Source organism: Cupressus sempervirens, chromosome 6, assembly GCF_028749045.1.
Source record: "Cupressus sempervirens isolate cs-2001-9-10 chromosome 6, ASM2874904v1, whole genome shotgun sequence".
In the NCBI taxonomy this organism is placed as follows: domain Eukaryota; kingdom Viridiplantae; phylum Streptophyta; class Pinopsida; order Cupressales; family Cupressaceae; genus Cupressus; species Cupressus sempervirens.
In genome coordinates, this window is record NC_143123.1 from 461,425,186 (window position 1) to 461,448,207 (window position 23,022).

Genomic DNA, 23,022 nt, shown 5'->3' on the forward strand with positions numbered 1-23,022 from the left:
GGCCCATTGCTATGTGCCGACTTGGAGCTTGCTCTCATTCCTTATCTTCCAAGCACCTTTGCAAAGTAGGGAAGTGCCAATTGCTCAATCCTCCATGTGGCGTCATCTTGCGCATTCAAAATTTTTCTTTAATCATCCTCAGCTAGCCATCCACGGGCCCCACACATGAGCCTTTCCTTTTAAAAGGCAGTGTCTTAAAGACACTTACAAATAGCATGGTCTTGTATTTAAAAAAACATAATTCTGCAGCTCAAGATGAATGTGGGATAAATGCCTGTAGTGTTTTTCACAAATTCCATCATTCCCATTGCGCGAGTGTTTCCCCTATCCTGGGTCTTTGCTTTCACATTATCAATTATATCAAAGCTTTTCCCCCCTAGTGTGATGGTCTTTTTGGTAAGAGTCTTCATAAAGATCTGCATCCTTTCCATCCAACTCTCTACTTTTTTGATCAGTCCTCCTTTTCTCCACATGTGTCTTCTATATTCTCTCCTTCATCTGGCATTCTTTACTCTAAACATGCGACTTCTTCTTCTACTAGTCTACAAGTGACCTTGGTGTAGTCGGTTGCTATGTTTTGATACATACAATATTATATATACTAGTCCTCTGTAACCAATGATTTTACTATTAAAGATGCCCGAACTCCATATATGAACTAGCTCACAAGAAGTGATAATGAAAGGGCAAGTAGAACATATTCTGATGGTTGTTAGAGAATCCACATAGTAGGGAGCGATTGTGAATCGTTGGATGTTCTCACAAGAAAATCAAATAAACAAAATGCTTTGTACCTATGATTTTTTTGTCCCAGAGCATGTAGCTTCCTCTAATGCTTTGAATATAGTTGTTTCCCTACCAAAAAAGATGCCCCTGCCACCACTTTTGCTACCTCCAGCTCAAAGATGGGGTCCTAGTTACCCTCCAACATGGGGCTTCTTTCCATTGCCCATGCATATGATATACCTGTCCATCCAATTTCTCAATCAAACATATAAGCTCCTCAGACCTCCCAAATCTTATTCTATCTTGATAAAACTTATGGTTTTCAACCATAGCATTCCAAGTTTTGCAAAGAGACATGAGCATGTAATGGGATTTAAAAGTGACTCTCATCAATATTTCTAGGACTATTTCTTCTGGGAGTTTAGTTATTGGTTTGAAGATTGCTGCAACTTCATGGGGCAAAAAAATATTGTTGAGAGATATTTGAAGCTTTTTGGATCATTGTTCATTAGCATTCAATCTCAGTTCTTTATGTGGTGAACTATTAAGGCATAGATGCTTTTTGGGTCATTGCTCATTCACTTCCTCTGCCCCTTCTTCCATGTTTCTCAATCTACGTTCCTCCATATTCCTCAAGTCTCTGAAAATCCTTTCATGTGATTCAGTGGGTGAACAAAAAACACATTCTTGCATCATAGTTGGATTCCTTTTCTCATGGCTATCATGTCTATTCGATACAATTTTAATTCAGAAGTATTACTTCGCACTCTGATGAAATTAGTTGGGACCCAAAGTGGGTCCGACTAATTTTTTATTTATTTTCAAACAACTAAATTGGAAAATTGATCTATTCACCATCTGATACTCACTGGAATTAATTTTGAGCACTAACTGATAATTAAAACTCATTTCACTTCTTATCTGCAAACTGTCAAATTTGTGTCAGGAGGTCATTTGACTAGCTTTAAAAACTGACCAAAATACTTGATTGAGCTTTGAAAAATGACACACTGATTCTTTGTTCTTCATACTCTTACCCTTTCAAATCTTGTCTCATGAAAAATTCTCAGTCAAAAGATATTGACTATCAAAATTGCCCTCTCAGAAGTGCTTGCAAGAAAACATGTTAGAAAACCATAAAACATGTTTAGATTTGGCTTCAAAAACTAGGTAAACTAACACTTGGGAAAATGAGAATTGGGGAGTTGGTTCACTGTCATGAGGATAATATGAATTTGGGATTAGGTCTCATGAAAAATAATTGGGAAAATTTGGCGAACGGTTAAAGTGGGCTACTCAAATTTGCAGACTGGAAACATTGATAGAAAAACATTTTTTGCAAATGGAATTGACCAGGGAAAGTATGTAGATGGATTTGTCAAGACTTAAAAATTGGCATACTTGAAGTATTTTTAGAGGAGAAAATAGTGGTGCAATCCATTCAATCTCACCTATCATGAATTTGGAGTTATGACATCATGAACAGGGGTACTGACAAATCTACACTTCTTGACACTAGTAAAAGTTAGAAATTGCATTTGGAATCACATTTGAAAACTGATCAAACAGATTTGTCATAAGCTTAAAATTGAAACATAGCAATCCTCTAAGCTCTAAAATGCAATGCAAAAGGAATTATCTCATTTTATTTGACTGGGTCAAAAGTATAACAAGTCAAATAGGGCCTCCCTGAATTTAGGACAATTCACATCAACATGACATCAATAAAGAACCAACTTTGAGGGATTCAAAACCTAGCCAAACAGATTCAAAATGATCTAAAATTTGAAACATAGGATCTCTGATATGGATGCTAAACACTCTCAAAATAGTGAGTCATGAAACATTACTGGGTGCAAGATATTCAATTGCAAACACAACCTCCTATCATTGTTTGATACTTTGGCAAAAATGTAAATTTAGAAATTGCTCAAAATGGGACTTCACAAAATGGCTCAAAATGGAAATTTATCTTCATGGGAAGAGTGGATATACTAAATAGAAGGTGTTAGAAATGTTAAACACCTCTTAGGCCTCTATTGGACAGCCAAGTACACATGCATTAAAAAGAACTTATAGGGCTTGATTTTTCAATGGTACTCAAAATCAAGGCTTCAATTTTAAGTCCCAATAGGACACATTTCCTTAGTCAACTTCAAATGACTAGGTAAAGATGTGTTGATAGCTTCAGAATTCTCCATAAAGAAACATTGCAACACCTTTGCAATATAATCAGCCTGAGATAATGTCAATTTCCAATTCTTCCTATCTCTACAAATCTTCATATCAAAGATTTGTTTTGCTGCCCCCAAATCTTTCATAGAAAATGCATGTGCTAACTGGTGTTTCAAATATTTAATGTGATCCATGTTAGACCCAGCTACAAGAATATCATCAACATATAAACATAAAATAAAGTAGCTGCCATCATCCAACCTCATAAAATAAACACAATGATCTGAATGACACCTATTGTATCCATGCTCATGCATAAACTTGTCAAATTTTAAATACCATTTTCGAGGGTCTTGCTTCAAGCCATATAAAATTTTCTTAAATCTACACACAAAGTTGCCCTTACCTTTGACATCATTTTACAACTAACTCTGCTTTAAATCTTTTCTTACCTCCATCCTCTTCTTTTAACTTGTAAACCGATTTATTCTGTAAAGCTCTTTTACCTACAAGAAACTTGCATAAATCCCGTCTTATTTTTCAACAAAGAGTCCATTTCTTCTTTCATTGTAGACTCCCACTGAATCTTTGTATCCACCTACACAACTTCATCATAACATTCAAGTTCACTAGCATCAATAAGTAAAATAGAGTACAAAGAAGGAGAATAATTTTTTGGAGGTTTACTTAGCCTTGTTGACCATCTAACATTCATTGGGGTGTGTGGTATTTATTGTTGCGGTTGTTGTAGATCATGAGGAATTTTTGGAACATTATCTTTTGGAGTATCATCCAACACTACATAATCATCTTCTTTCTTCTCATGTTGCTGCAATAGATCTTTGTACAACACTTTCTCATTGAATATGACATCCTTGATTCTTACAATTTTATCATTTTCAAAACCCAAAGCCTATAACCAAATTCATTAATGCCATATCCAACAAATACACATTTCTTTGACTTAGCTTCCAACTTAGTTCTATTTTTAGAAACTATATGAGAAAAAGCTTCACAACCGAAGGTTTTGAGAAAAGAACAACTCACCTTCTTACTAGTCCATGCTTCCTCTAGAATACCAAAACCCAAAGGAGTAGAGGGACCTCTATTAATCAAATATACAACAATATTGATAGCCTCCACCCACATGTTTAAGGGTAACCATGCATGCAAACTTATGCTTCTTGCACACTCCATTATAGACCTATTCATGCATTCAACCACTCCATTTTCCTATGGAGTCCTTGGAACTATTTTCTATTTACGAATACCATTAGTAGAGAAATAATCTTCAAATTCATGACTATAATACTCACCACCATTACCAAATTTGAGACTTTTGAATCTATTACCAGTCTCATTTTCAACCAAGCATTTCCATTTCTTAAAAGTTTTAAATACATCATATTTCTATCTAAGGAAATAAACCCATACTTTTCTAGTTGCATCATCAATAAATGCAACATAATAATGAGAGTCACCATAGGAAGATACTTGAGTTGTTCCCCATACATCTATATGCACAAGTTCTAATTTCTCATTATTTTTTCCTTCACAGTCTTCACAAAACTCACTCTCTTTTGTTTTCCATACACACAACTTTCATAGAAATCCATATTGATACATCTAAGAATTAGTAAAATTTTATTTTAATGAAGTACTTTCATACCTTTCTCACTCATATGCCCAAGTCTATTGTTCCATAGTTCTATATCAGAATCTACAATACATATTTGTTCTCCCTGCTCAACTATAGCAACTATTCCTGAACATTCATTTTTTTCTAAAACAATCGAAATAGAAGGAATAATATGACCTATAGAAAGATATAAGGTGCATACTTTCACACCTTTTTCTACTACAAGGGAACCTTTTGAAACCTTCAAATTTTTATCATTAAAAGTAACCACACAACCCTCATCACTAAGTTGCCCTACTAAAATTAAATTTCTACTCAGCCTAGGAACATGTCTTACCTCATGTAATAGCAAATGATTCCCATTCTAAAACTTAATCTTAACTTTTTCCTTTCAAACAATCTGACAGGGTTCATTATCCCCCAAGTAAACAAGCCCAAAATCCCCTTGGACATAATCAATAAAATAACCTCTATGAGGTGTAACAGGAAATAAAGCATCAGAATATAAAACCCATGAATCATCAACACTTTCTAAAGACAAAAGAAAAGAATCCTCTTTGAATTTTTTACTTACCACATTTTCCTCCTTATTCCCTTTTGGTTCATCTCCTTCATTATTATTTTGAGTCAAACAATCTTTCTTCTTATGCCCTATTTTACCATAGTACTTGCAATCTATCAATCCTCTGGATTGAGACCTCTTCCCCTTTGACTTTCCTCTTGATTTCTCACAATTTTTGGAATTATTTCCTCTTTTAGTCATTATGCCTCTACTTTGTGCATTCAAAGAACTTCTTGATGTAGATCCACCTAAGGTTTTCCTATGAATTTCCTCACTCAAAATAACATTGATCACATCATCATATTTTAGGGTATTAGATCCAGAAACAAAATTACTCACATCCATTACCAAGCCATTCCAGCTTTCAGGAAAATAACACAAAATCAAGAGAGCTCTAATTTCTTCATCAAAACTAATACCCATAGAAGATAACTAAATAGTAATAGTATTAAACTCATTTATATGATCTATAATAGATCCACCTTCTATCATTTTCATATTAAATAAACACTTCATGAGAAATACCTTATTTGAAGTAGAGGGCTTTTCATACTATTTTGCTAGGGTTTCCATCAACTCATTCATTGTTCTCACTTTTGTAATGTTAAATGTCATTGATGGTGCCAAGAATAATTGAATGCTTCCAAGTTCCTTTCTGTCTAAAATCTCTCATTCCTCATTTGTCATAGTTCCCTGGTTTTTAGTTTTTCCTTCCAACGGCTTTCGTAAATTCTTATGATTGAGATAGTCCTCCATTTGCATCTTCCATAAGTGAAAGTTTTGCCCATTAAACTGGTCAACCCTCAGCTTACCCTCATCTACCATTACTCCCACTCAAGCATGAGACTCCCACTCAACTATGAGACTTTCTTATAGAGGATCACTAAAAGAAAAATGACGACAATCTAAAAAATAAAACAAAAATGATGACAACCTGGCTCTGATACCACTTGTTAGAATTGTCACCCATTGGTTATTTCTTCTCCTAGCTCTGTGGGTGGTCTCCTTGAGGCCTAGGTTGGGAGGTGAGATCTCCATGGTTTTGTTTATGTGTTATTAACAATTTATATAATTTTGAAGATGGAGAAAACTTGGATTGGAATCTTGATGGTGTTCCTTGAGACACTTTGTGTGGAGACTTCTCCATTATCACATCTTCTTATGTATCTTGCATTTATGTAATGAGGAAGGAATTGTATCTTGACTTTGATTATGAAATGAATCCAATATTGTAAATTTCATATCTATTAATAAGAAAATCTCATTCCATGAATAAATATGCATGGTTTCATTGTGTAACATATCCCTTGTAGTTTTTGTTGGAAATATAAGAGGAATAACTGAGAGGGGAGGAATGAATTAGTTACTAATAAAATAAATCCCAGATCTCTTAGATGTCAATACATAACATAAAATTCACTTAAATTAATGATGCTTGGTTAATACAAAGGCACTCAGTTTACACTAGTAAATGTTGTAACTCGGCAAACACTAAAATAGTAATAGTAACTCAGAAAATGTAAATCTTAAGATATTATCTGTGATTAGCCTTACTTAAACTAGTTGCATACACATAAAAGAAATAACATGAACACATGTGACACCAAGTTTAATGTAGAAACAAGAATTCTTACCTTTGTCCTTGTAGTCCCTGTAGCTTTTAAAATCTTTCTTTCCTTTGTACTTGTTGTTCTTCTTTTCATCTGTGTCTTCTCTATTTGGACACCTTGCAGCAATGTGACCAAATTCTTCACAAGAAAAATAGATTAAAAGAATTTTACTTTTATACTTTCCTTTGTCTTTGGGATACCTTCTTACAAGTAATGCTTCAATGTCTTTAAGATCACTATTAGAACTGTCTTCTTCTTCACTTTCAAATTTTTTTCTTTTAGATCTTTTAGCTTTCTTCTTGAGTGATACCTTGGCTTCAAATGAAAACTCAAGATTTCTAGAATTAGGAGTATAACTATCATAGTTATCTTGTTCAAATGCATTCAATCTTCCAACTAGAGCATCCAAAGTTATCTTGTTATTTGGATCACATCTCATCTCTTGAATATTAGACAATCTGATTGCATAGATAGGAAGAAGGGTTCTGAGTACCTTTCTTACCATTGTTACATCTTCAATTTTTCCTTTAGAGATTTGATAGCATTGACAATGGCTTTGATTCTCTCAACATATTTTGAAATATTTTCATCCTCTCTCATTTTCATATGATGAAACTGGCCTCTCAAGCTTTTTGCCTTGGCTCTTTTTACATTATCATCACCTCCATAGATATCCTTTAGTTTGGTACACATGTCATGAGAAATATCACATCCTTTAAGCTCATCAAACTCAACATAGTTAAGAGCTGATGCAATGTCAATCATCATGATGTTATGATTTTTCTTTTCAACAATCTCTTCTATAGTCAATGTTCTAGGAGGAGCCTTGTAAGAATTGTCCATGTATTTCAAACTTGATGGTTGCTAAGTGTAACTTCATAAGTTCCTTCCATGCCTGGAAGTTGTCTTTCTTTAGCTTGGAAATATCTCTCTTGTAAGAGATCCTGATCTTTAGCTTAGGTCCTTGAAACCTTTCTCTACAAGCACCAAGAAGCTTTGATACCAATTGTTGGAAATATAAGAGGAGTAACTGAGAGGGGAGGGGTGAATTAGTTACCACTAAAATAAAACCTAGATCCTTAGATGTCAATACATAACATAAACTTCACTAAAATGACTGATGCTCAGTTAATATACAGACACTCTATTTACACTAGTAAATGATGTAACTTAGCAAACACTAAAATAGCAGCATTTCTAGATTAAAGTGTCTAAAGACCTCTATAAAGGTCACTCCTAATAGGGTGATTAAATCCTCTAATAGGGTCACACCTAATAGTGTGTATGGTAATGTTTAAAATACTTGGGTCCTAATAGGACTCACTTCAAAAGAGTGAAAATGAGTAACTAGCTGCAGTTGATGGTTTTTCCCAAATTGGGTTTCCACATTAAATCTTGGTGTCACTTATGTTCATGCTATTTATTTTATGTGTATGAAACTAAGTTACGTAAGGATAATCACATATAATATCTTAAGATTTTTATTTTTTGAGTTACTGTTGATATTTTACTATTTTTTGAGTTACAACATTTACAAGTGTAAACTGAGTGCCTGGGTATTAACCGAGCATCAGTAATTTCAGTGAAGTTTATGTTATGTATTGACATCTAAGGGATCTAGAAATATTTTAGTGGTAACTAATTCACCCCTCCCCTTTTAGTTACTCCTCTTATATTTCCAATAGTTTCATGATTGATTCTTTCTTTTAAAAGGAATGGAAAACATATTGGTTTAATGTTGAAACTTTCTTCCAAATTCATTTCTTGTAATATGTTTTGAAACATGGGAGAAAGAAAAGTATGGTATTTGCATGCTCTTAGCATTTCATTTAATTTTTAAATCCAAGTATGGATATGTCTCCCTAAGTTCATGATTTTAAACCAATGTTCTAATGGGCATATTATTCAATAGTTGCACCTAAATTTTACCAAGTAAACTTAATAATAGAAACAATAGATTATGATCTAATTTGAAATTCATAAAACTACCCTATAATCACTCCTTAAATTTTTAGGAAATTATAAGTCCCCATGGGATTTAATTCTTCATGAGTAAGCACAAAATAATGGTAAAGAAAGAAAAACATGTGTTGACAAAAATCTAAAATATACACCTACAGGATGTTGGGAAATGTATGGGACTAATGAAAATTCTTCCCAAAATAGTGTAGAGAATATTCTCATAAGATCCTCTCCAATATTCTTTAAATGTAAAATCTATTTTGTTTGAACTAATAAAATAAGACTATATCGTTGTTGGCCATTTCTGCCCCCATTTAGCCCATCATCGCTAACCAATCTAAGAGATCTTCAATGGGCTAATTTCTTTGATTAGGGTTAACATGCGATTTGGTTGGTCTTAACTTTCTTGTTAGCCCAGTCTCTTCATAAGACAAGTTGGCTTAGTTTCTTCATGTGTCGAGCTAGTTCAATTCCTTCATTTACCGAGTTGGCTCATTTTTCCTTCATGTGTCTAGTTGCACGTTAACACACATTTTCTATCAGGGTTAACATTTCACGTTAACCATTTTCAATATTTCAAGGAGTGACCTTTCTTGCTCCCATGAAATCATGAAATTGCATTTTGCTCCTTCAACTGTGTATTGGGAAATGTGCCAACAAATGAAATTGTGCCAAGTGGTGGATCTTTTTCTTGTTGGGATGCTATTGATCTAATGGCTCTCATATTTTTGCACCATTCCTTGGGCATTTTATGAAGATTCAGTGGTTGTTAGATTTATATGCATGTTTGGAGATTCCTTGCTTCATCCTAGTCATCCATTTGATATAAAGAAAATCTTGATCAAGGGCTATGTTTTAATCAAGCATTGGGGCTTTTCTTGCAAAATCTAAGCCATCCAATTCAAAGAAAGAGATCTATATCTACGGTCATCATTTTTTGGGCATATCTAATTTATCTCACATGGGTCAACTCTATGATTTTTGTGGTAGGTTAACATTGAGTGTTATCCCATCCAACATTTTTTGATAGCAGCATGAATGGATTTGTTGCATCCATGAAACATTACCAAGACAACTCATTTAATGTAAAATCAACTCTTTGGGCATTGTAATGCCAATGATGAATCCCCTCCATGCCCGTTTAATGGTTTTGCAATAATGATGACCATTTTAGCTACCAAATTCTTTCTTTGGCCTTTCCTGTCACTTCACTATAACATATTGATTTCAAGGTCAGATTTCACTCTGATATTCATTTATTGTACTCTATAATTATTGTTGGAGTTTGAACTCAAGGTTGTATCTTAGTTATGCCTAAGCTATAAAGGAAAATTTTGTAAATTTTATAAAGGTCAAACCTTCTTTGTTTTCTCTTGCATTGCTCAGGCTTGCCACTATAAATCCCCTTTGCCTCTGAATTGTATGACATTTTTCCTTATATCCTTCAGCCATCAATGTATTGTGCAAGAACTATATGCTTCTCATTGGTGTATTGTGAATATCTACAATTTTGCATGATTGTATCTCTCTAACCTATGAATGATATATAAGTGAATCTCATTTTTCTTGTGTCATTTATTTTGGTTTTTGGATCTATATGTGATTGTTAGATTAAAAAAAGTCTAGATGTGTATATCTTTTGGTGTCATAATGGTTCAAAAGAGCATATATGGGTAGAGATTGGTTTGAACATTATGTTTTGGTGCATCACCTCCTTCGAATAGATTAGGTGGATTTTTTTTCTTGCATTTCTTGCTCCCTTTTCTTCTCAAGAGTAGTTAGGTGCATCCTGATAGCAAAGGAAGTCTTCCTTCTCTAGAGACTCAACCTCATAGTTCAAGTCCCACAGCTTGGAGGTTGTTTCCATGTTTCACAAGGTTGTCCTTAGGTAAAAACCTTGGACAAGAGTGCAAACTTTTGTGACAAAAATTTTTGGCATGCCCAATGGGACAACATTCAAGAATATTTCAAGTCTACTGGTGTCAAAAGAGAAGAATCTCAAGTTGATGCTGAGGAAACAATGTTACTCTTAGTATTTCAGGCCTTCAAGAGGCTCATTTCTACAAATCACTTGGTGACTCTACACCCTTCATATCTGGTTTCTAGACCAAATTTGAAGTGATTCATGTCCAAAGCTAAAACAAGGGCATCTTCTAAAGGTAAATTTTAGTATCAAGAGATTTCATTTTCAAATCCTAGAAGTAAGAAAAGTAGATTATCTTTATCACTAGTTAGGAGTATAGAGGAAACACATACCCCTATAAGATCCCTTTCCAATCCTCCTGTTGTTAGATCTCAATCTAGAATACCATCAACTTATATGGCATAGCCTAGAGCTCATGTTTTTTCCACTTTTAATGGTGGAAGTCTCCTATTGCTAGCTCAAAGACATGACATACCAGTATTGGCTCTCAAAAGTATACCAAATTTCCTTGGTGAAACTTCTATCTCTCCCTTAGAACACATTCAAGAGGTTACAAATATCAACAATATCCATGGTATTATAGAAGATGATATCATAGTCAGGCTTCTAGCTTCATCTTTAAAAGGGAAAGCACTTCAATGGTATAGAGGATTGCCTCATAATTCTATAACAGATTGGGAGGAGATATATTACTAGTTGCTTATGACATAGCAATAAAGGCATAAAATATCCTAATACAAGGAAGAAAGCTATATCCAAGACCTCCTATGCCTTTTTTCCCTGATACACCAAAACATTAGCCAATGATAGCTTTGATTCCCACATCCTCCACATCACAACCTCTTGTCCTAGCCCCTCAAGCTTCCACATCATCTAGTGAGCTAGGAGAGTTGAAGGCCTTAATGCAAGATATTGGAAAAAAGTTGTAAATTCAAGATAAGAAGTTGGAGGATAGTTTCTCTATGATTCAAAAGGTGAGCAATAAAGTGGCAACTTTGGACAAACAACAAGCTCAAGCGAATAAGTCTCCTCAGCCTCATTATCAAAACCCTATGCATAGGCTTCCAAAGAAAATGCAAATGCAAACCTCAATAGGGCTTTAGTCTCTCAGAACAATTTGGCTCAATGTCAAGAATTTTGTCCTTCTTGTAATTATTCATATGGTTCTTGTATGTGCTAGAATACAAAATCTTTCCTAGCAACAACTACATAGGATAAAATAATAGGACAACAATATAGTGTTGGTCAATCTATTAATGCTTCTCATCTACAATAGCAAGGTGATTATTCCTTCATGAACCATCAACCAGAGGAGCATTGTCATGCCAACCATGATAACTATGATGCCATAGTTCATAATACTAGAAGAAAAAGGAGAGCTATAAAGGAGGCTCCATCCTCTTCATCAAATTAGGTTGCAAAGGCTATCCCACATGCCATAAGTGTAAATGTGCCACACAAAGTTTTTGTTCTATTGCAAAATCAGAACAAAAAAAAGACTAAAGAGCCACATCCTACCCCCATTCATATATCTGACCCCATGGTCACCAAGGTTCTAACCAAGTTAGCATACACCCCTCTCAACATTGGAGATCAAAAGAAAAGGACCAATAGCAATGTCCCTATGTGGGATGTTCTTGCAATGCCATCTCAATTAGAATTTATACAACAAGAATTAAAGACTATAAGGGTACAAATCAAACCAGCTACAATGGATGATACAACAAGTTTGATACAACCAAAAAAGGAAGGAGATATAATTAAGAAAATTAAACCTCCTCCCTTTTATGTCTCTTTGATTATAGGGGAAAAACTAGTTCATAATTGCATGATCAATTCTAGAGCTAGTAGTTCTATGATGCCTAAATATATAGTTGACCTCCTTGATATTAAGTATGAGCCAATGGTTAGGGAAGTACTTCAGTTGGATGGTAGCTCTATTAAGAAAGGAAGAATCCTAAGACATGTAGAAATGGCATTACATGCATGCCCTAGTTGTACTATCACACTAGACATATCAGTAGTTAAAGTTGATCCATATTTTTCCATCTACTTTTCTAGGGACTTTACTATATAGATAGGTGGTTATATTGCCTCAAATTGGTCCTATATGTTCTTTAGAACAAGATATGGGACAACAGCCTCCCTAAGAGCAAAGCCTTTAGACCTTAACCATATAGAAACTTATACTCCCAGCCCCATAAACATTAATTGCACAATTCAGAAGGAAGATGAGGAATGCATAGCTCATGATTTGAATGGACTGTGGAGTATGTTCTTCAATGGATCAAGAAACAAAAATGGTTCAGGTGCTAGTGTAATGTTAGTTTCGCCTAATTTGGAGAAATACGACTTTTCATATAGACTCCAATTTAGCTACACTAATAATGTGGCAAAGTATGAAGCTCTAATCCAAGGTTTCCAATTGGCACATAGGAGAGGTATTTGAAGACAGTGAGTTGGTTGTTAATCAAATCAAAAATTAGAATGTCATGAAGAACAACCTTCTCAAATCATACAAACATAGAGTTTGGGATTTACTTGAAAGCTTTTAGGCTTTCAATATTCAGAGTGTCACAAGAAATAAAAATAAACATGTTGATAGGCTTGCAGCCAGTGGTGCTCATTATGATATACTAGAGCATGTTGCTGATGAAAAGAAGCAACAAATTATAATTGTTGTAAGGTTTGTTTTCCTAGAAAATTGCACAAATTGGAAAGTGTTTGATTTGAATGTGCAAATTGTTAATTTCTTACAAAATGAAGTCGAGTTCTTTGCTAGAAACTAGTTCAAGCTACAAAGTCAGTATGGGGATCAAATTATGAACTTGAAATTCAACAAATTGCCTAAAGGTCTAGTCACCTTACAAGGCATTTTCAACTCTGATGATCAGGCAAGAAGCAAAGGTTCAAACCTGACCTCAAAGAGGGATGACTACACACCTATCACTATTACTGATGGAAGGACTCTTAACTCAGGAAAGTTATGCACTGATGTTGAACAAGAAGTTTTCATTAATTTATGTCAAGAATTCAATGATGTTATTGCTTGGACATATGAAGACTTAAAGGGTTTTGACCTAATTCTATTTCAACATACCATATATTTAAACCATGATGGAAATCCTATTTGACAAAAGAAAAGGCTAGTCAACCCAAATATTGAACCCTTAATGAGAAAGGAACTATCCAAACTTATAGAAGACAATATAATATTTTCTATTAAGCACTCTTCATGGGTAGCCAATCTTGTTCTTGTCAGAAAGAAGAATGGAGAAATCAGACTATGTGTAGATTTTAGGGACCTCAATAAGGCTTCTCTTAAAGATCACCATCCCCTTCCTTCTATGGAACAAATTCTATCCAAGGTTAGTGGCTTAGAAAGGTTTTCTTTCTTAGATAGTTTTTTATGCTATAATTAGGTGTAGTCCAAGAGTCAAATAGATATAAGACAACATTCACTATCAGATGGGGTACCTATGATTATTGTAAGGTGCCATTTGGACTAACCAATGTAGGTGCCACATTTTAGAAAGCAATGGAGATGGCCTTCAAGGGCGTGCTAGAAAATTTTGTGATAGTCTATCTTGATGATATAACTGTCTTCTCAAAACATGCAGCAAATCATTTTGATCATTTGAGACAAGTATTTGAAAGATGCAGAGAGTATGGCATGTCCCTAAATCCCAAGAAGTGTGTGTTTGCCACTGACCAAGGAAAGCTCCTAGGAAATATTGTATCAAGAAATGGGCTAACAATAGATCCAAAGAGAGTAGAAGTAATTCTCCCTCTCCCACTTCCTAGTCATAAGAAAGAATTGTAGAGCTTTCTCAATAGGATCAACTTCATAAGAAGGTTCATTCTTGATCTTTCCTCCCTGGTGAAGCCTCTCATAGCTATGTTGAAGAAGAACCTGGTGTTCACTTGGACCAAAGAAGGGAAGGCTAGTTTTGAAGAGATCAAGAAATCAAATGCATCAGCTCCCACTCTTGTCAAGCCCACGTTTGATAGAGACTTCATCCTTTACTCCCTTGGAGGAGAGTCAAGTATATTAGTTTCTTTAACATAGCTAAATGATGAGAATTTGGAGAAGCCCAATGCTTTCTTTAGTGAGGGGCTTAAGGATTAAGAAGGAAGATACAACTATGTAGAGAAGCAAGTCCTTGCTATTGTAAGGGCTCTCAAAAAATTTAGACATCTTTTGTCCTATAAAAAGTTTCAACACTTGGTTCCACATGCAAGTATAAAGAAGTTCCTGTTGAACAAAGACATCAATGAAAAGAGAGCTAGATGGATCACAAAAGTCATGGAATATGAAATTGATATTAGGATGACCAAACATGTGAGAGGCAAAATATTGTGTGAGCAAATGGTCTCCTTTTTTGAGATACCTAAGGAGGCTGCCCTCTTAGTACAAGATGAGCAACTAGCAGAGAATGAAAATTAGAATGATTGGTTGCATGACATGACTAATTTCTTGGTAGATGGAAGATATCCATAAGGCCTAAATAGAGCTAAGAGAAGACAATTTAGATTGCAGTCTATCCCTTTTGTCTTGGTGGATGGAATACTATTCAAGAAGGATTCTAACGGAATCCTATTGAAGTGTATCAGAAAAAATCAAATCAGCAAGCTATTAAAAGAGTTCCATGATGAGCTTTCTGGTGGCCATTTCTCAGCTAGGGCTACAACAATGAAGATAATAATGGATGGTTATTATTGGCCAAATATTTTCAATGACTGCTACAAGTGGGTGAGGAAATGTGAGAAATGTGTTGTCTTCTTAGGAAAGCAAAGATTGGCTTCCCTTCCTCTCCATCGCACCCAAGTTGACCAACCCTTTGCTCAATGGGGTTTAGATTTTATCGGTCCAATAAACCCACCCTCTAGTGCTGGTCACAAATGGATCACCTTGATGGGATAGAAACCATATTTGGTATCCCTTCAACCATCATATTAGATAATGCCAAATCTTTTGTTGGAACTCATATATGCTCTTGGGCTCTACAATATGGAATATATTTGAGTACTTCCTCAAATTATTATCCCCAAGGGAATGGCTTGGAAAAATCCTCTAATAAGAACCTCATCAAAATAATGAACAAGAAAATTGAAGACAATTAGAGGTGTTGGCATGATAAGTTGAAGACTACCCTTTGGACTGATAGAATCATACCCAAGAGAGCAATTGGGAACTCACCTTTCATGCTAGTATATGGAAGGGAAGCAAGGCTTCCTATTTCACTTGATTTTCTGTCTCTTGAATTAGCTCATCAATTGGAGCTAGCTGAGGATGATGCTATGATAGTCAGGCTAGCCAAAATAATAGAACTAGAGGAAAAAAGGAAGTAAGCTATGCATACACTTTAGGTACATCAGCAACAAGTTAAATGAAGATTTGATAGGAAGGCTACAACTAGAATCTTTAAAGAAGGAGACCTCATTCTCAAGTGGGATGTTGATAGAGCCAAAATAGGTAGGCACTCCACATTCGATGCTATGTGGAGTGGCCCATATATTATCACCAATTGCAAAGAGGCCAACACTTTTCAGCTATCCATGCCTAATGGTGAAGTTCTCCCAATTCTAGTCAATGGGATTCACCTTAAACCTTTCTTTTAGAGGAGGTTAAAAGCTTTATGTACATATTAGAGTAGTTTCCTTGCTTTCCAATAAGTGCATGAGCACATTTTTCCTGCTTGGAGCTATTCTAAGCCTTTCTAGAGCTCCCTAGAGTTTTTTTTTTTTTTTTTTTGGTTACAGACCTTGTGAAGTTGCTGGGATAATGTGTCATTTCTTGCTGGTGACTCTATGCCCAATGGATTGCTTAAGGTCACTGGTCTATGCTTAGTAGGAAAGCATTCCATTGAGTCACCAAAAATGTTGGCCATTTCTACCCTCATTTAGCCCATCATCGATAACTGATCTAAGAGATTTTCAATGGGCTAATTTGTTTGATGTGGGTTAACATGTGATTTGGTTGGTGTTAACTTTCATAGTAACTCGATCTCTTCATAAGCTGAGTTGGCTCAATTTCTTCATGTGTCAAGCTAGTTCAATTCCTTCATTGACTAAGTTGGCTCAATTTCTTCATGTGTCGAGCTAGTTCAATTCCTTCATTGACTGAGTTGGCTCATTTTTCCTTCATGTGTCAAGTTACATGTTAAGACACATTTTTTACCATGGTTAAGATTTTGCATTAACCATTTTTGCTATTTCGGGGACTGACCTTTCTTTCTCCCATGAAATCATGAAATTGCATGCCTCTCCTTCAACTGTGTATTAGGAAATGTGTTGATAAATGAAAAAGTATCAAGTGGTAGACCTTTGTCTTGCTGGGATGCTTTTGATCTAATGGTTCTCGTATTTTTGCACCATTCCTTGGGCATTTTATGAAGATGCAATGGCTGTCAGATTTAGATGCATCTTTGGAGATTCCTTGCTTCATCCTAGCCATCGATTTGATATAAAGAAAATCTTAATCAAGGGCTATGTTTTAATCAAGTGTTGGGGATTTTCTTGCAGCATCTAAGCCTTCCAATTCAAATAAAAAGATCTATATCTATAGTCATCATTTTTTGGGAAAATATAATTTATCCCGCATGGGTCAACTTTGTGATTTTCACAGTAGGTTAACATTGCATGTCATCCCATCCCACATTTTTTGACAATAGCACGAATGGATTTGATGTGGCCATGAAACATTACTAGGACTACTCATTTAATGCAAAAGTCTCTCTTTGGGCTTTGTAATGCCAATGATGATTCCCCTCCATGCTTGTTCAATGGTTTTGCAATATGATGATAATTTTAGCCACCAAATTCTTTCTTTGGCCCTTCCTGTCACTTCACTATAACAAGTTGGTTTCAAGATCAGATGTCACTCTAATAATAATTTATTTTACTCTATAATTGTTGTTGGAGTTTGAACTCGAGGTTGTATCTCAGTTATGCCTAAGCTATAAAGGAAGATTTTGTTAATTTTGTAAAGGTCAAACCTTCTTTATTTTCTCTAGCATTGCTCTCACTTACCACTATAAATCCCCTTTTCCTCTGAACTATATGACATTCTACCTTATCTCCTTTAGCCATCAATGTATTGTGCAGGAACTATATGCTTCTCATTGGTGTATTGTGAATATCTACAATTTTGCATGATTGTATCTCTCTGACCTATGAATTATATATAAGTGAATCTCAACTCCTTGTGTCATTTATTTTGGTTTTTAGATCTGAATATGATTGTTAGATTAAAACAAGTCTGAATGTGTATATCTTTTGGTGTCATAATGGTTAAAAAGTGCATATATGGGTAGATATTGTCTTTGATGTTACACAAAATGTCATATCTTTACTAGTCAATGTATGTCAAGCTCACTCAGGTGATGAAGATAGTTCCCTATGTTTGCTAAGCATTCCAATGTTTTCCATGTTTAGAAGATAGTGTCTATTGAGTTCACTCAGGTGTTGAAGAGAAGTTTGCAGAAGTTGAGTGCTAACCAAGCTCACTTGATTAATGAAGAAAAAATGGATGGAACTAGTGCTAACCAATCTTAATCAGTTACCAAAGGAAGTTAGCAAAGATGCAATGTTAATTGAGTTCACTTTGTTAACATAGGAAAATCATTTCTTAGTTAGTATCTACCGAGTAGGGTTGGCTAATGAAGGATTTTCTTGTTTTAAGTTTAATTGATTTATTTGTTGGTTTTAGCCAACTAGGGAGATGAATATTAATTATTTTAAGATGTATTCAAGCCAACTTGATCATGTTTATGATATAAGTATAAGGTCAAGTTGAGGATTAAATAAGTATGTAAGTGGATGAAAGAATAAGATATACTTAGAGGAAGAAAATTAGAAGGATAAGCAAAATATTCTTGAAGAGTTGCAAAGATACATTCGATTAGGAAGGATCAAGTATTCAAGCCATAGTTGAGATCTAAAATCAGCAATACAGTTGTATCAAAAAATAGGTCATATCATTGTTACTCTCTAACCATTGTAGCAGTGAACTAAATATCTTAACAGAGTTGGCTTAATAGCTATTTGTAAATCCTCTAACAATGTGGCATTTCTAGATTGAAGTGTCTAAAGACCTTTAACAAGACCACTCCTAACAGGGTGATTAAATCCTCTAACAGGGTCACACCTAACTATGTGTTATATAATTTTTAATAGGGTTGGCTCCTAATAGGGCTCACTTTAGAAGAGTGAAACTCACTAACTAGTTACAATTTGTGATTTTTCTCAAAATGGGTTTCCACGTTAAATCTTGTTGTCACTTGTGTTCATGCTATTTCTTTCATGTGTATGCAACTAAGTCAATTAATGTTAATCATAGATAATATCTTAAGTTTTGCATGTTCAATATTTGTTGAGTAACGATTGTTATTTTAGTGGTTACTGAGATATAGCATATTGTTAGTGTTAACCAAGTGCCTATGTGTTAACCGAGTAATAATAATTTCAGTAGAGTTTATGTTTTACATTGACATTTCAGTAGAGTTTATGTTTTGCATTGACATCTAAGGGATCTGAGATTTATTTTTGTGGTAACTAATTCAACCCTCCCCTTTGTAAGGAAACTCAAAAAAAAGAATATAACTATTTCCACATAACCTATAATAGATCTAAATAAACATGCAATTGAAATCTGCATGCAAAAGAATAGACAACATACTCACAAAAATTGTGACATAAGATATACCCTAGGAAACCCTCATTGAAGGAAAAACCCAGCCTTCAAAAACATCCATCACCATGCATTATTTAGCAAAAATACCATTGCAATACAACCATGGAAGTCTTCAAAGTCATAGCCACTACCAAGCAATCTATGTGAACAAGCATGAATCCACACATCCCATGCCATGCTTCCAACCTTCACAAATGCTCTCTTGGCTAACTTGTCAAGCCTTGTCTTATCTGACTCTTTCTTTTTCCCTTTTCTCTTCTTCTTCTCCTTGTCTCTACAACTACCCTTGTGGTTGCTTATCTAATAGCAAGTCCCACAAAACCATCAAGTGGTATTACATAAACCATGTGCTACCTAACCCATTGACCCCACATTTAATATTGGAATTTTAATTCTTTTCCCCAATATTAAATAATTACATGAAATATTATCACAATGTTATAATGCAACTCATCAATTATATCCTATAGGAATCTTTCCATGTTTCACATCCATCTAGGTGCAACATTACATAATAGAATGAAATAATACAATATAAAAATATTATGCAATGTGTTCAACACCCATTATCTCAACAATCTCCCACTTGTTTTATACATTGCATAGGGTCAATCTGTAACCACATAAAAGATCAAGGGAACAATCCCTCCCAACACATCCACCATCATGGATCAAAGTACACCATGTGCTCCATCCTAGTACTCACAAAAAATTCAAAGTATCCAGCATCTCAAACATGAATAAAGCCACCTTCTATTATGCCATTGCCACTAGACATACATAGAAGTCATCCAAAGAGAAAACCACCCAACTTATCACATTAGAAGATCATTAAATCTTGTACCAACTAAAAATTCCAAGCACAAAAACTTGATCCAAAGGTAATCACATGTATCCATAGTTGTCAAAATATTTATAGTTGAAATAGCACCCACAACAAGTGCCAAACTCATCCAACTATCCATATCTCCAAAGGTATACCAAGTGAATCTCACAAAATCAACATATCCAATTTGCAACTTGCAATCACAAGCCTTAAGAGAAATACTTGCTACATATATACCAAGAAGCTCCCACTACAAAATATAATATCAAATCTATAACCAATCCACTCACAACATCTCAAAGATGTGAATCCTTGTAGTCTCAAGGACATCCACAATACATAAACCAATAACCTGCAAGAACAACTCCCATAACAAGTCTTCAAAACTCTCCCAAGTTCTCCACAACTAATAGAGGAAAGAGATAAATAAAATAACCATGTCATCTCTCACATGACATACATAAGCACAAAACAAATTATCACAATCTCTAACCAATCTCAAATCTAATGTAAACAAAACTGAACATCTAGGATGATAACCAAGACCAAAGAGAAACCATGTAAATCATAACTTGTATCATGTCCTTCTACACACACCTCTTGATGTAAACTATGCAAGTATGATCTCCTCCATAAAACCCCAAACAAGAAACTACAGCAACACCCAAACCATACCATATAACTAATCATGGATGTAAGTATCTCACAAGAAGATCAAACTCATAAACTATTCCTAAACAAAGGATAACCATTCCTAATCCAAGGAATATGCCCAATATAAAACCATATCCCAAACTAAACTAGTATAATAATATATGCAAATGAAGATAAACAATGCTAAACCATCTCTCAAATGAATCCTCTAGAACTAACTCATATATCATAGCTCAAGATCTAACATAGCACAAGGCAGGATAATCCCCAAAGGAGATGTCCTAGCCCCTAGCCAATAACCACATAGCAAAAACACAACAAGAAGAAGCAATAATGCAAGATCTGATACCGAATCACAACTCTTTATTATAAAATATAATTGATTACATGAAATGTTCTGTGCTATAAGGCCTTCCTAGTTATGGCCAAATACAACAACAATTATAATAACAATTTTGTAAGATCCCTCAAGATCCAACCCAAACACTAGCTAGTCTAGATCTACACTCTAGTAGAAACCTCCAAGGAAGATCTCAACTTGTGCTCACAAGCCGACCAAGAAATCTCCTTGTCTTACAAGCTAAAAATACTAGCCCTTCTCAAAATTTATCCAAGATCCAAGTGTAAAATGCCTCGCATTTGACACTCTATCAAAACATTCACAACTCTATCACAATCCCGCTATAAACTACCTCACATTTGGCACTCTGTCCATAGACTCAAGAAAACTTGCTCTTCAACTAGTCTCACACTCACTCCTCCTTCAAATGAATGAATCACTTGATGAATGAATAATGAATAATGACTTCACCAAAACCCCTAATTATACCAATCTAAGCCAAAATTCAACCTAGAATACAAATTCAATACCCATACATAAATTAAATGGTAAAAGTCAGCTTCCAACAATAATTAAATGCCCAAAAATTGATATCTAAGTAAAATCACAATATCTCCTAGCCCCTATTGAATTAGAACTCATGATTAAAACTAAAGGTATTAATTTAGGTCCTATACAACCCTTGAAATGAAAAAAGGCTTATTCATTAAGGATATCTACACATCCATCCTAAAAGTTATGCACAGAAACCCATTGTGCAAACTGCCAAAAATTGATACTCTAGGAGAATTTCCATATCTCCCAACATATAATGAATTAGGACTCATACCTTTGAAAAAAGGAAGAAATCTAGGCTCTCTTCAATCCTTGAAATTAATATCCTCTCATTCATTAATAATAATTAGTTACATGACCTGTAATAGGCACCTACAAACCAGAAAATACAACTCCAACAACAAGGTAAAAATGGCTCTAACTTCAACATGATGACTCCAATCTCTTTTTATACATAGGAAAAAGTTTCATAATGTGTCTCCAACACATCACTAACCATGAAAATCATAACTCCATCAAAATTCAAGCTTGATGCTCCTACATTAGACTTCCTAGGTAAATAGAAAAATATGTCCCATGCTTTTTTTCCAAAGAAAGATCTATAACCAACTTCATCTTTACCAAAGGCTTCCATTTTATCAAAGTCAATAGAAAAAATATTAAAATAAAGCATCTATGCTTCATCCACTGAAACATCAAAATCAAATACATATTAGCAACCTAATTAACATGCTCACACCCAAGAACAAATTGAACATAATGCTTCATCAACAAATGCTCATCAACAACTAGTGCATCCGCACTAGCAACAACAAACTCCATATAATAAACAATATGTAGATCTCCATAAACACATTTCAAACTCTCAACACCAACCATCTCATTGCTCACAACAAGATGCTCTACAAAATACTAGTCACAACCAAAAGAAACTAGATCATCCATGACCAAGCGCTCTATAATTTCCATGTCAAACTCAATAGGACTAATCATGAAAACCAATATCCATCCCAATATCAACAAGGTTATGAATATCCTTAGCAATATCCTTAAGTTACTCTGCAAGTTCTATATCAAGTTCCACAAACTGATCAACAAAACCAACCTCCTTCACCTTGACATTGCTATGCCATCTTCTCTCTTGAACAAGTCTTCTAACCTGCCAGATAACTCTCTTCCAGATTGGTAGACTCTAGCTACAAAAATATCTACAAAATGCCTTCCTCATCTTGTCCTTATCTCGATCATCTAAATTAGTTTCAAACTAATCAACCACCTCCTTAGCTGAATCAAAAAAACTAGCTTCAACCTGAGTAGACATCTTAGAAAAATTTCTCTCCACCACATCACAGAG